Source organism: Aquarana catesbeiana, linkage group LG02, assembly GCF_042186555.1.
Source record: "Aquarana catesbeiana isolate 2022-GZ linkage group LG02, ASM4218655v1, whole genome shotgun sequence".
Lineage (NCBI taxonomy): Eukaryota > Metazoa > Chordata > Amphibia > Anura > Ranidae > Aquarana > Aquarana catesbeiana.
This window is the reverse complement of record NC_133325.1, coordinates 453,031,435-453,045,830: the sequence shown is the minus strand read 5'-3', so window position 1 is coordinate 453,045,830 and position 14,396 is coordinate 453,031,435.

The window sequence follows — 14,396 nt, the reverse complement described above, 5'->3', positions numbered from 1 at the left end:
AGCGAAGGTCAGGCCGGGCTGCAGACAACATAATCAGAACAAGCCAAGTCGGTACACAACAGATCAATTCACGAGAGGTCAGGTTAAAGCAGCACATGAGGGGCTGGGCAGGAAGGAATTATATATTAAGCAACAGGTGAGGCTGCCGACATCCATAGCTGCAGAGTGCAGCAGAGCTGAACACAAGCTAGTGGAACAGGTGCCAACCGACCTACAGCAGTAAAGGTAAGACACAGATCAGCTCTGCAGCTGATCTGTGACAGGACATTTACTGGACAGTATCAAAAACCCTGGACCTAAACTAGAGCTGCACGATTCTGGCTAAAATGAGAAGCACAATTTTTTTGCTCAGAATAAAGATCATGATTCTCGCGGCATAACATCTTCCACATTATGCAAAAAAATTGGGGCAACTTTACTGTTTAAATATAAAACAGAGAAACCGCGCTAGAAGTGTTAAACAATAACGAAAAATAAAAAAGACCAATTAAAGTCCAAAATAAATATTCATAGACTCCATGTGATAATGTTGAAAGAAGATGATTCACTTGAAATACAACTGTGTGGTGAAATGCTTACCAGAACGTAAGACAAATTCAGACAGGTGGCTTAAACCCAGCCCGGGCCTTTAGAGAGCGATTCCAATATGGCAAGGTCAGTCGCACTCGTGCAGCAAATCAGGTCAGATGGCAAACTAGTGTACGCACACTCAGCTGAAGGCTTAATATCTCAGCGTGACCCAGAATTAACTTATGCGAACCTGTAGGGATTCCTGCTTACCGGAAGGTCAATTGGAAAAAAACCCAAACAGAAATCCTGGCAGAGTTGCCGCGATCTCGTCCTGGCAGACTCGTCACGGGCTCGGTGTGCATAAGATTCAAAAAAGGAACAGCCAATAGCGTAATACCGTTGGAACTCCGATTAAAACGAATAACACTTACAATAAAAACAACGCACACAGCAATGCCGGCCGGCACTCGAACAGCTCCCGTCCACAGCAGGGCAACGTGGTGACTTCAGCACGTCCCTCCCATCTGACTTTACTGTTTAGTTTCTTTTAAAATCATTGAAGTGTATTTTTTCACAAAAAATTGCATTTGAAAACAGCTGCGCAATTAGTGCGCCATAAAATATTGCAACAATCGCCATTTTATTCCCTAGGGTCTCTGCTAAAAAATATAATATATAATAAAAGTCTCTATGAGCTTGCCACATCTTACCACTGGGATTTTTGCTCATTCCTCCTTGCAAAACTGCTCCCGCTTCTTCAAGTTGGATGGTTTGCGCTTGTGAACAGCAATCTAAGTCTGATCACAGATTTCCTATTGGATTGAGGTCTGGGCTTTGACTAGGCCATTCCTCCACATTTACACGTTTCCCCTTAAACCACTCAAGTGTTGCTTTAGCAGTGTGTTTGGGTCATTGTCCTGCTGGAAGGTGAACCTCCGTCCTAGCCCCAAATCACACAGAGTGGTACAGGTTTTGCTCAAGAATATCCCTGTATTTAGCACCATCAATCTTTCCCTCAACTCTGACCAGTTTCCCAGTCCTGACTGCTGAAAAACATCCCCACAGCATGATGCTTCGACCACCATGTTTCACTGTGGGGATGGTGTTCTTTGGGTGATGTGATGTGTTGGGTTGGGGCTGTGCCAGAGATGGCGTTCTCTTTGATGGCCAAAAAGTTCAATTTTAGTCTCATCAGACCAGAGCACCTTCCGCCATACATTTTGGGAGTCTCCCACATGCCTCTTGGCAAACTCAAAACATGCCATTTGGTTTTTTGCTGAAAGTAATGGCTTTCTTCTGGCCATTCTGCCATAAAGCCCAACTCTATAGCGCGTACGGCTTATTGTCATCCTATGTACATATACTCCAGTCTCTGCTGTAGAACTCTGCAGCTCCTCCAGGGTTACCTTAGGTCTCTGTGCTGCCTCTCTGATGAATGCCCCCCTTGCCCAGTCCGTGAGTTTTGGTGTATGGCAGTCTCTTAGCAGGTTTGCTGTTGTGCCATGTTTTTTCCATTTGGTTATGATATATTTGATGGTGCTCCTAGGGATCAAAGATTTGGATTTTTTTTTTTTTAAAACCTAACCCTGACTTGTACTTTTAAACAACATTGTCCCTTACTTGTTTGGAGAGTTCCTTGGTCTTCATGACAGTGTTTGGTTAGTGGTGCCTCTTGCTTAGGTGTTGCAGCTTCTGGGGCCTTTCAAAAATGTGTGTATATGTAATGACAGATCATGTGACACTTAGATTGCACACAGGTGGACATTTCACCAATTATGTGACTTCTGAAAGTAATTGGTTGCACTAGAGCTTTTTATGAGCTTCATAACAAAGGGGGTGAATACATACGCACATGCCAATTATCATTTTTTTTTCTTTTGACAGTTGAGTGAGCAGAGCACTCTACACATGTTAGATGAATGAATCAGGAAATTATGCATAGAAATCATGCGGGGAGTTAGAGATCATGATTTATTTTAACCGATTAATCGTGCAGCTCTAACTCAAACTGCCAGTAACAAAAAAAAAATGAATAAAGCCAGTGAACTGCCACCCTGACAAGAGAAATACTAGTCACCAACGTTATTTGTGACAAATCTCTATTAAGCTTTAGGAATCCACCCCCACAACCCACCTATTCTACAGCTGCAAAAAAAAAAAAACTCAAATGATTACACAATTCACTTTTTGCGCAAAAAAAAAAAAAAAAAAAATTCTCTCATTTGCATATTAAAAAAAAAATAAAAAATAAAAATAACACGCATCACCCCCTTCTCTAGAAGCAAGCAGTGCATATAATGTATGCAGCACAAAGGGCTCACCACCAGAACATGCAGCTACACGGACTGTATGTCTGTCTGTCCCTTGAACCATCTTATAGCAACAAACCACTGCTAGCTATTCTGTTATGCAACAGCATAGGAAAGTGTGGCCTGTTTGGCAGAAAACATGCAGCTCAACCTACAGAAATTTTGACTCTAGGATCATTTGTTCTCAAGTGTGAAAAACAAACAAAAAAAAAAAAAAAAAAAAAAAAAACACGGCTTGACACATCTAGGGGCATCAGCAGTGGAAATACAAAGAAAAATGCCAAACAAAAAGGAACATTACATACATTTAACCCAACACGACAAAAGCCAACCAAAAATCTTGATATTTTTGTCACTGGACTACTGTTGAAAACGTACCAGAATTTAGAACCAAGAAACTGCACTTGTGTATAAGAAAATCAATCATATACTGAATAACATGAAATAGAAGCAGCAGCTCTACTATATTTGTCACAGTAGTTAAAATTACAATACCTTGAGCTGCGCTAGAAAATTATGAAGATAATGCTAAATGTGTACACTGATAATCAAATGCATATATTACTGTATATACTCGCGTAAAAGTCGATCCGAGTATAAGTCGAGGCCCTAATTTACCACAAAAAAAAAAAAAATGGGAAAAACTTATTGACCCGAGTACAAGACAAGGGTGAGAAATGCAGCAGCTACTGTAAGTGGAAAAAGAGGGTCAACAATGCCCATCTGCAGCTGTATACCTCCCTGTGTCCTGTGTATATTTGCCATGTGTGCCTGTGCCCCGTGTGCCTGTGCCCCTCTGCACCGATCAGCGTGTGCGGTGGCCATTCACTGTTCAAAAGCCGCGCCTCCTCCTCGTCCATGATAGGCTTTAAACTCCATTTCCTGAGAGTGCGGAGGAGGATGGGGTGGCGTGCCGGCACGTAGGCACGCCTCGCGCACATCCCAGACCCTCGGACCTCCCCGCACACCCGCTCTGATTGAGGCCAGATGGAGAGACGCCGGCAACGTGGAGAGACGATGCCAGTTTTTTTTCCTGACAGGCTGCCGCGCTCCCACTGAGGGTTTGAAAGACAGGGTCCGCTTGTCATTACCACCTACCACCATCCTTGCCATTGTTCCCGAGTTGGGGAACCGGACACTCCGCCGGACTGCGGCAACGAGGGGAGGAAGACCCATCGAAGCTGGGCTTGTGAGAGGCGCCTTAGTGTTGGATGGACGAGACACTGCAGCAGGAGGGGTGAGCCGTCACAAGGACTGTAGTGAGTGACGGAGAAGGAGGAGGTGAGAGTGCTCCTGTATTTATGTGATCTCCCTGTGACAGACTGGCATAGACCGGGACAGTGAGGGGCTTGAAGAAGAGGTGGATGCAGATACTTTGATAGCTCCCTGTGCCTGATGAGAACCATCTGTAAAGCCTCTCCCCCACAGGAATACTAAATGGTGAAAACCCCATACTAGTTTATATTTTGAGAGACTTTACTGTGTTCAGGGGGACGAGTGGCATACATCTATATAAATAACGGATTGGAGGAGGACTCGGGGTGCCCGCCCCCCCTTTTTCTTTCTGTTTTATTATATGATTCCTTTCCCGGTGGCTCTCCCCACTATATGAGACGTTATCGATCACTGGAAGAGACTTGCATATAATAATTATTTTCTCTTTGTATTTAAGAACGCATTAAAGGCATTTGGCAACATTAGCAGAGATATAAGATAAAGAAACGAGGGGGAAAAGAGGGCCACAGGTGCGTTAAGCCTGGGGAGTATACAGCGCTACATGTCTGCTGATACTAGCGTTCTGGAAGATTCACAAAGTAGCCCCAAGATGGGAGACCCTACACATTCAGGAGCAAACAAAAAAAACCTGGCGGAAGAGAATAAAATGGGGAAAGGGCTAGATGGTAAAATAAGACCAAGTAGTAGACCCAACAGGGAATAGACCGTCCCGATCAACAAGGCAGGAGGAAGGCATACAAACTAAAGAAATGCTGACAGAAATGCTGTCGAAAATGGAGGTGTCACGGAACGTCCCACACTCCGCTTGAGTGCTTCCATCAGTATACCGCTTCCTAAGTTCTGGAACACGAGTCCAATGGATCTGGCTATAGGAACCCCCAAGAACTAGACAACACCAGTCTTGGAGTACATCAGAACTGTTTATTTGAGATCTCACCCACATTTATACACCAGGATGACTCAAAGCTAACCTAATTAACATGAGCTAAATTACTACAAAATTTACCCAGACTAGATGACAGACTTGTGGGCACAGAGCTTCACACAGTAATATAAACACAATAGCTGGAGCTAAATACAATTAACAATACAAACAAAACCTAATTAACATGAGCTCCAATAGGAGTCGTCCCGTCTCCTACATTGTATAGAGGACAATGTGATCAGCTCATTCAATTAACATACATCCTGGGAGATATTGTGGACAAATATTACTGTCCGATTTTAAGTACCGTATTTATCGGCGTATAACACGCACCTCAATTTAGGAGGGAATTTTAAAGGAAAAAAAAACTTACATTTAAATGCCCATCATTGCAGCCTTCTCAGTGCAGCCTTGCCCCAGTCCAGCCTTGCCCAGTGCAGCCATATCAGTGCAGCCTTCCCCAGTGTCCAGTCCAGCCTTGCCCCAGTGCAGCCTTGCCCCAGTGCAGTCTTGCTGAAGCCTCTGAGCTTCAAAATCGCCGACCGCGATTTGAAAATGGCGCCGCCGGCGCCGAAATACACAGAGCCGGTCCTCGGCTCTTCTCGGCGGCTCTCGTTTACTTTCGGTTCCACTCGGATGGGGAGCGGAGCTATCCGAAACTAGCCGAGTATACACGGCTAGGTTCGGGCGGCGCTCGAGTGAAACCGAAAGCCGCCGAGAAGAGCCGAGGACCGGCACTGTGTATTTCGGCGCCGGCGGCGCCATTTTCAAATCGCGGTCAGCGATTTTTTAGTTCTGACAGGTCAGGATCGCAGGGGATCGGCGTATAACACGCACCCGCGATTTTCCCCTGATTTTAAGGGGAAAAAAGTGCGTGTTATACGCCGATAAATACGGTAGTCCAAGATATATTTTCTCACTGGCACAGGGTGACTTAGACATAAGATGTATTCTGAGTTCCACGGGCCCTCCCGTCACATCTCTCCCCTTTCGGCAGAAGACTAACACAGGAGGAGACCCCAGACGGGTTGACTCCGAAGTTAGTAAGTAGCTCCAGTCCTCTACTGCCTGTACCCACAGTACCCCAAATAAATTGTTCCAAACAAAGCATTACTCACCCAGCCAACCTCTGCCTCTCTCAGAACATATCTGCCGCTGGGGAGAGGCCTGGACTGGCCCTTCTCCCTGGAATCCTTTCTGCCGCTGGAGAGAAGACAGGGTGTCTGGGCTCACTCTGTCATGCTATTGGGGATCGGGGCCCACTGCCCAGCATCCCTGGGGTATACAGGTGGAGACTGAAGTCCCATCCACCTTCACAGGAAATCCATCCTCTGTTAGTTGAGGGCAGAGTCCAGCAGTCCTCGGCCCTGTTGCCAGCCCTTCTGCTGGAAACCCCACACCATCTGTTCTGGCTAACTGTTGGAGAGGGAGGCCGACTGCCCCGCCTCCCTGGAACTCTGTAGTTGTTGCCGGTGCTGGGCAGAGGTTGGTAGCACTCTGCCCTGTTGCCAGCACTTCTGCTGGGGACTCCGCATCCTCCGCTCCGGCTAACTGTTGGGGCAGGAGGCTGGCTTCCTCCACTCCCAAACTGTGTAGCTGCCATTGGGGAGGTGAGCCGGCTGCTTCCTTTTCCATTCCCTCATCTGGCTGCTGGGACGACATGTCGATGGTACTGTCTCCCAGGTACACGGATTTTTGCAGGGGAGGAAAGCCCGCTTCCTCCACCCTGGCCAACTGTTGGGGAGGGACAACACACACCTCCTCTCCCTTCTCCCCCTGTATCTGCTGCTGGGAAGTGACTGCCATCTTTTCACCCTGATCCTCCACAATTGCTGCAGGTGTGGGGCAGAGGTCTTGGACACTCTGTCCGGTTGCCAGCACTTCTGCTGGGGGTTTGCCAGGTGGTCCCTCCTCTACAGAAACGTCTATGAAATCCCCAGTCTCTGGAATTGGTAAAAGTGTGGGACAGAGGTCTTGGACCCTCTGTTCAGTTACCAGATCTTCAGCTGGAGAAGTTTGTTTTAACTCCATAGATGCTGCTGGCAGAAAATCACATGTCCCTGTCAGTGTTGTGGGAGAAAGGCCGACTACCTCTTCTCTCAAGAAGGCCGAAGCCACTGTTGGTGCTGGGCAGAACACAGTGAACTTTGGCCCTGATAGCAGCTCTTCTGCTGGAGGCTCATCAGGTTGTTCTTCCTCAGCAGAAAAGTCTATCAAATCCCATGTCTCTGCAACTGATGTCTGGGGACAGAGGTTCACCATCTCCTGTCCATGGAACCCAGAAGATGCTATCATTTCTGGGCAGAGGTTAGTAGAGCTCTGCCCTGTTGTCAGCACTTCAGGTTTGGGGACGGCAATCTCCGGATTTTCCACTGCCGATTCTCTGGCATGCTGCTGAACTTGTTCTAGCAGTTTCCTGTATGCCCTTTCCAGATGCTGTTCCTTCCTTAGCAAATGGTCCAGATCAGGTTTGAGCTCTGAGACCCCTGTAAGACCGAGCATAGACTCTCTATATTCTCTCAGGTCCTCAAGGTCAGGTTCCCCTTCATCGCCAAACATAAAAAGATCTGTAAGGCTCTCCCACAGCAATCCAGGGCCGCCAAAGTCATATCCCTCCGGAGAGCATTCTGTTGTCTCCCCTAAATATCCCTCCTCTGCGTGCCATTGCAGAGCCCGATAACGATTGTCCAGCTCTATCTCCTGCTGGACCAACCTGTCCAACTCAGTCACCCATTGCTCCTGGGGCTGCTCTCCCAGGAATGCCATCCGCAATGCCCGTTGGTCACTGGCCCGTTGCTCTTGGGTTGGAAAGCACTTGCCCTGTTTTATACCAGCGAGACGGAGGGCTGCAATCCAGAGCTCCACCTGAATTTGCTGCCTAAGCTCCAGGTATTCATCCTCAGACACAGTCCTGGTGTATGTTGAAAGGATGATCCGCAGCAGCCCCGGGAATTCTGATGCCAGGTCCATATCTCCGCTGGGGTGACTGAAGTCTGCTATCCTGATCTTGGATCCAGGTGGAGGTTTAGATTTCCCAGACTGCAGGAAGCTATCCCACTGCTGCCACCAATGTCACGGAACGTCCCACACTCCGCTTGAGTGCTTCTGTCAGTATACCGCTTCCTAAGTTCTGGAACACGAGTCCAATGGATCTGGCTATAGGAACCCCCAAGAACTAGACAACACCAGTCTTGGAGTACATCAGAACTGTTTGAGATCTCACCCACATTTATACACCAGGATGACTCAAAGCTAACCTAATTAACATGAGCTAATTTACTACAAAATTTACCCAGACTAGATGACAGACTTGTGGGCACCGAGCTTCACACAGTAATATAAAACACAATAGCTGGAGCTAATTGCAATTAACAATACAAACAAAACCTAATTAACATGAGCTCCAATAGGAGTCGCCCCGTCTCCTACATTGTATAGAGGACAATGTGATCAGCTCATTCAATTAACATACATCCTGGGAGATATTGTGGACAAATATTACTGTCCCATTTTAAGTAGTCCAAGATATATTTTCTCACTCACCCTGTGCCAGGATGGCACAGGGTGACTTAGACATAAGATGTATTCTGAGTTCCACGGGCCCTCCCGTCACAGGAGGCATCATTGAAAGAGGACATTGCCGCAGTAAAAACGGACATTGTGCTGGTACTTCAAAGGGTGGATGAGACGGAGGGTAGATTAGAGGACCACGAGAAGAGACTGGAGGACATTAGTAAACAACTAAAATATTTACACAGTGTAAATAGGAGCCTCCACTACAAGTTAGAAGATTACGAGAACCGCAGCCGTCGTAAAAATCTACGAATTAAAGGGCTCCCCGAGAAGTACAGGAATGAGGAACTGACGACAATAGTACAGCATCTATTTAACCCGCTGCTGGAAAAAGAACCAACAGAGCCTTTGAAATTAGACAGAGTCTATAGGATTGCATGGTACAACACACATAGATCCGAGAGCCCAGTAAGGTTTCATTACACAGAAGAAAAACTAAAAATTATGGATAAACTGCAGAAACCAACTGGTGTGGGTTATGAAGGAGTAGAATTACAAGTGTTTGCAGACCTATCAGCAAAGACCCTGTCAAGAAGAAGGCTCCTGAAACCCCTTACTGAACTTATGAGGTCATCCGAGATAACTTACCAATGGGGGTTCCCGGCCTGTCTGATTGGAAGGAAAAATGGCCGATCTGCAGTACTAAGATTCCCGGAAGATTTAGGGGACTTGTGGTAAATTGGACATCTAACCCCCCCCACATCCCAGGTTGGAGCGAGGGGGAGGGAATGATTCACCCCACAAAGAGGGTGAGATGGGGTGGGGGTGGAGGGACAGGAGCGGGCCCTAGCCAGCGATGAGGATCAAGGACATTATTTCAGTAAAAGTAATATGCAAAAGAAGTATTAAGTGCGGGGTGGGGGGGAGGGGGAGGGGGAGGTCTGGGGTGGATGGCGCGAGCCCACTGGGAGTATGGCAATAGGGAGACACCAGGTAGGTGTCCCCAGGGTCCATATATTGAACAAAACAGGGGGTCTGCCCGGCCTTCCAGGCAATTTGTTCCAGACAAGAGGGGTGGTAGGGAGGGGGGGTGGTAGGGAGGGCGGGGGTGTCTTTCCCTCTCTTTCTCCCAGACGGTCTGGTTGGATCGGTCAGATGCTCCTACCTGAGTGATTCATGGGGGTCATAAACGTGGTTACATATAATGTAAGGGGGTTAAATACTGCAAAAAAAAAAAAAAGGTATAAAATTAACAGGGAACTGCAGCATTTGGGTGCAAATGTAGTTTGTTTACAGGAGACCTATATTACACATGAGTCAAGAGATAGCCTGGCGACAACAGTTTCCAAAGTGGTTTTATGGGGATGCAAGATCATCTCATTCAAGGGGTGTCGCGATTGGATTCGATAGAACAATATACACCGAGGGGGAGCGCCTGGCCGATCCAGAGGGAAGGTATTTTTTTTATAAAAAGGGAAACTGTTGGACATGACATGTACAATAGCAAATATATACGCCCCCAATAGGAACCCTGACAAATTCCTAAAAAGAGCATTAAATAAAATGGAGAGGTTTAAAAAAGGGAAATTAATAGTGGCTGGAGATTTGAATTATAGCATGGATCCAAGGTGTGATATTTCAGGCGATGTCCCTAGATCCACAACTGAAAAATGGGAGGATCTTAGGGGCCTCCAGCTAATGGATGCATGGAAGGTATGCCACCCAAAGAAACGAGACTACACTTTTTATTCCCTGGTCCACAAATCATTCTCGAGGATAGATTATATCCTAATAGAACATCAGTTGATCCAGAATCTTAAGACAGCAGAAATTAAAGCAATACTATCTGACCATGCCCCAGTGAGAATCCAATTGGAGATATCTGGGGCTGCTCGGATTGGGATTAACTGGAAATTGAACGAGTCCCTCATTCAAGACCCAGATACGGCCGAAAGGGTAGAGCAGGAACTAAAGACATACGTCGAGGTAAACACCACAAAAGAAATATCTAGGGCTACACTTTGGATATAACAAAAGTGAAGTTGTGACCTGTCCACACTAATAAATGCACTGACATGTCTCCATCCCAGTTATTTGAAGCAAAAAAAGAAGGGATAGTAGCGGGACTTTGCATGAGGCATGTCAATGAATGCATAAGCTAGTTGGTCAGAATCAAATTAAATTGACCTGAAACCAGCATTATATCTATAATTCGTAATGTTATGTAATGTCCATAGGTGTTCGTAAAGCCTGCAATACCATAATCACAAAGGATTTTCCAGATTTTAATGGTACGAAATAGTTTATTATCCTAGGTCATACTTCAAAAATAAGAATACATCGTAGGACATAGTTAAGCATATACAGGCAATCAGACATAGACAGAATTCATACAATAGGTACAATTTCAGAAAAAGAATTAATATTATATAACAATATGTGCATCCATGAGTTGGTAACAACGCGTTTCTTGGCTTTCAACCAATCATCAGGAGTCAGATGCAAATTAACTAAAAATTAGAGCAATGAAACAGCTATTAGTATACAAACAATTATGGATAGGTAGAAGGTAAGTACAAAGGAAACATAAGTTTCAATGATACTCACAAACAATTCATTGGTCAATGACAACCAATGTACTGGGATTCATAAGTGGTCTGGGTCAACATAGTCTCACCCGGGGTTGAGGCAGAGCACATTCCCCAAAACCATCGCCAGGCAGGAGTCAACAACCAAGCCGCAGAGCACAAGGAAAGCTGTAAGGAAGGAAAGGAGAGGACTGAGTGAAGGTGAAAAGGGATGGGAATATGTGTGTGTAAAAATGGATGTCCCAGCCTAGGCTGCACATCAAGGGATGGATGGGTGCGCATGTGTGAATCACTGGGAACCAGTGGGAAAAGTGATGGGTCATGGATAATAATGGAGAGAGATAAGTGTATGGGAAAGGGAATGTGTGTGCATGATGAGGACAAACCAAGATTGCAAAAGACCTGAATAGAAGTGTGGGGAGTTGAAGTGATTACCTGTGTGATGCAAGTGCAGAGCAGGCTGGTCGCTCCCCTACCGCAGCGAGGCATGAAGTGAACCGGTCAAAGGCCGCCGTTAACTGCAGCGGGATGGGGGCGTGCTCACGCCAACATGTAGGGGCATGATGACGGCATGGGGAGGGAAGACTCCCTCCACGATAAAATCAATCACGGTGACCTCCCGCCCCCACACTGCCAATGCCCAAGCTGGAACTATGTCCTACGATGTATTATTTTTGAAGTATGTCCTACAACAATATTAAACTATTTTGTACCATTAACATCTGGAAAATCCTTGGAGATTATGGTATTGCAGGCTTTACGAACTATGGACATTACGAATTCTAGATATAATACTGGTTTCAGGTCAATTTAATTTGATTCTGACCAACTAGCCTATGCATTCATTGACATGCCTCATGCAAAGTCCCACTACTATCCCTTCAAATAACTGGGACGGAGACATCTCAGTGCATTTATTGGTGTGGACAGGTCAGAACTTCACTTTTGTTATATCCAATATTTGGGTGAAAGACACCCACTTTCTGTGACCTGATCAATCCACCCTTACAATCTACATTATAAATTCTATTCTTTTGTTACTTTTTCCTTTATATTAGCAAGGTATTCACGGACCCTTCTACGCATATTGATTAAATTCAATGCAAGAATCCCTATCCCTGTTGCATATTGATTAAATTCAGTGCAAGATTTTTGTTATTTTTATTCCCTTTCCCTAATGATATACATGATTCCTTATTATTGCCCACTTTGTATCTACAATCACTCTTCAGCTGGGAGGTGGTACTGGTGTCTTTCTTGTCCCATTTCCGGGGTTGCGATGCGCCCAGTGACCCATCCTACGTCATGATGGGGGCGGGCCGCGACCTTGGCGTCCCGCATGTGGCACCTCCTGACGCCGCACTGCGGGAGCCAGTAGGGAGTTTTTTCCAGCTTGGGCATTAGCGGTGTGGGGGCGGAAGGTCACCGTGATTGATTTTATCGTGGAGGGAGTCTTCCCTCCCCTTCACATGCCGTCATCATGCACCTACGTGACGCTGGCGTGAGCACGCCCCCAACCCACAGCATTTAACCGGTTCACTTCATGCATCGCCGTGGTAGGGGAGCGACCAGCCTGCTCTGCACTTGCAACACACAGGTAATCACTTCAACTCCCCACACTTCTATTCAGGTCTTCTGCAATCTTGGTTTGTCCTCATCATGCACACACATTCCCTTTCCCATACACTTATCGCTCGCCATTATTATCCATGACCCATCACTTTTCCCAGTGATTCACACATGCACACCCATCCATCCCTTGATGTGCAGCCTAGGCTGATACATCCATTTTTACACACACACACAAATATTCCCATCCCTTTTCACCTTCACTCAGTCATCTCCTTTCCTTCCTTACAGCTTTCCTTGTGCTCTGCGCCCTGGTTGTTGACTCCCGCCTGGCGATGGTTTTGGGGTGCTCCGGTCTTCCTGGCGGCTGTGGCCCATGGATTTGGGGGAATGTGCTCTGCCTCAACCCCGGGTGAGACTTTGTTGACCCAGACCACTTATGAATCCCAGTACATTGGTCATCATTGACCAATGAATTGTTTGTATCATTGAAACTTACGTTTCCTTTGTACTTAACCTTCTACCTATCCATAATTGTTTGTATACCAATAGAGGTTTCATTGCTCTAATTTTTAGTTAATTTGCATCTGACTCATGATTGGTTGAAAGCCAAGAAACACGTTGAGTTACCAACTCATGGATGCACATATAGTTTTATTATATAATAAGATTAATTCTTTTTCTGAAATTGTACCTATTGTATGAATTATGTCTACTGTCTGATTGCCTGTATACGCTTAACTATGTCCTATGATGTATTCTTATTTTTGAAGTATGACCTACGATAATATTCTTAAACTATTTTGTACCATTAACATCTGGAAAATCCTTTGCGATTATGGTATTGCAGGCTTTACGAACTATGGACATTACATAACATTACGAATTATAGATACAATACTGGTTTCAGGTCAATTTAATTTGATTCTGACCAACTAGCCTATGCATTCATTGACATGCCTCACACAAAGTCCCGCTACTATGCCTTCTTCGCTTTAGGGCTACACTTTGGGAGGCTCATAAAGCGTACATAAGAGGGGTCCTGATTAGTATAGGAGCAGGGAAAAAGAGGAGGAAAAAGGTCTATAAAGAGATCCAAGAACTCGAACAAGGGACGTGACCAAGGGGGATACCCGATAGACAAACAATAGGGGAAAAAAAGGGAATTAGAAGATTTGCTAGAACAGGATAGGAAATGTGCTTTTGATTTTATAAACAAGGAAAAATATCAGGGGGGTAATAAATCAGGCAAATGGTTGGCGAGGAGAGTTAAAGGGAAAAAAAAAAAAAAAAAAAAAACCCTTTATACCCAAGATTAGAAATGGAGGTGGGTTAGAATTTTCCTCCCCTAAAATAGCAGAAGTATTTCATTCCTACTATAGCACCCTATATAGGGTGGGTAGGAAAGAAGGAGAGAGGAGGAAGGAGGATATTAGGAAGTATCTGCGGGGCCTAGACCTTCCCAGGGCAGAGAAAGAAGAGGTTGAACTCCTGGAGACTCCAATCTCGCAGGAGGAGGTAGAAAGAGCAATAAGTAATATTGCCCTTGGGAGGAGCCCAGGCCCCGACGGATACTCCATTTTATATTCCAAAAAGTTTGAAATTTCTAGCACCTAAGCTCTGTAACTACCTAAACGCCCTGGGAGAGGGAGAGACGCTGCGAGAGGAGTCCCTCCTGGCCCATATCACCCTCATCTTAAAAGGAAGGTAAAGATCCAGCATCCCCAGGTAGCTATAGGCCGATCT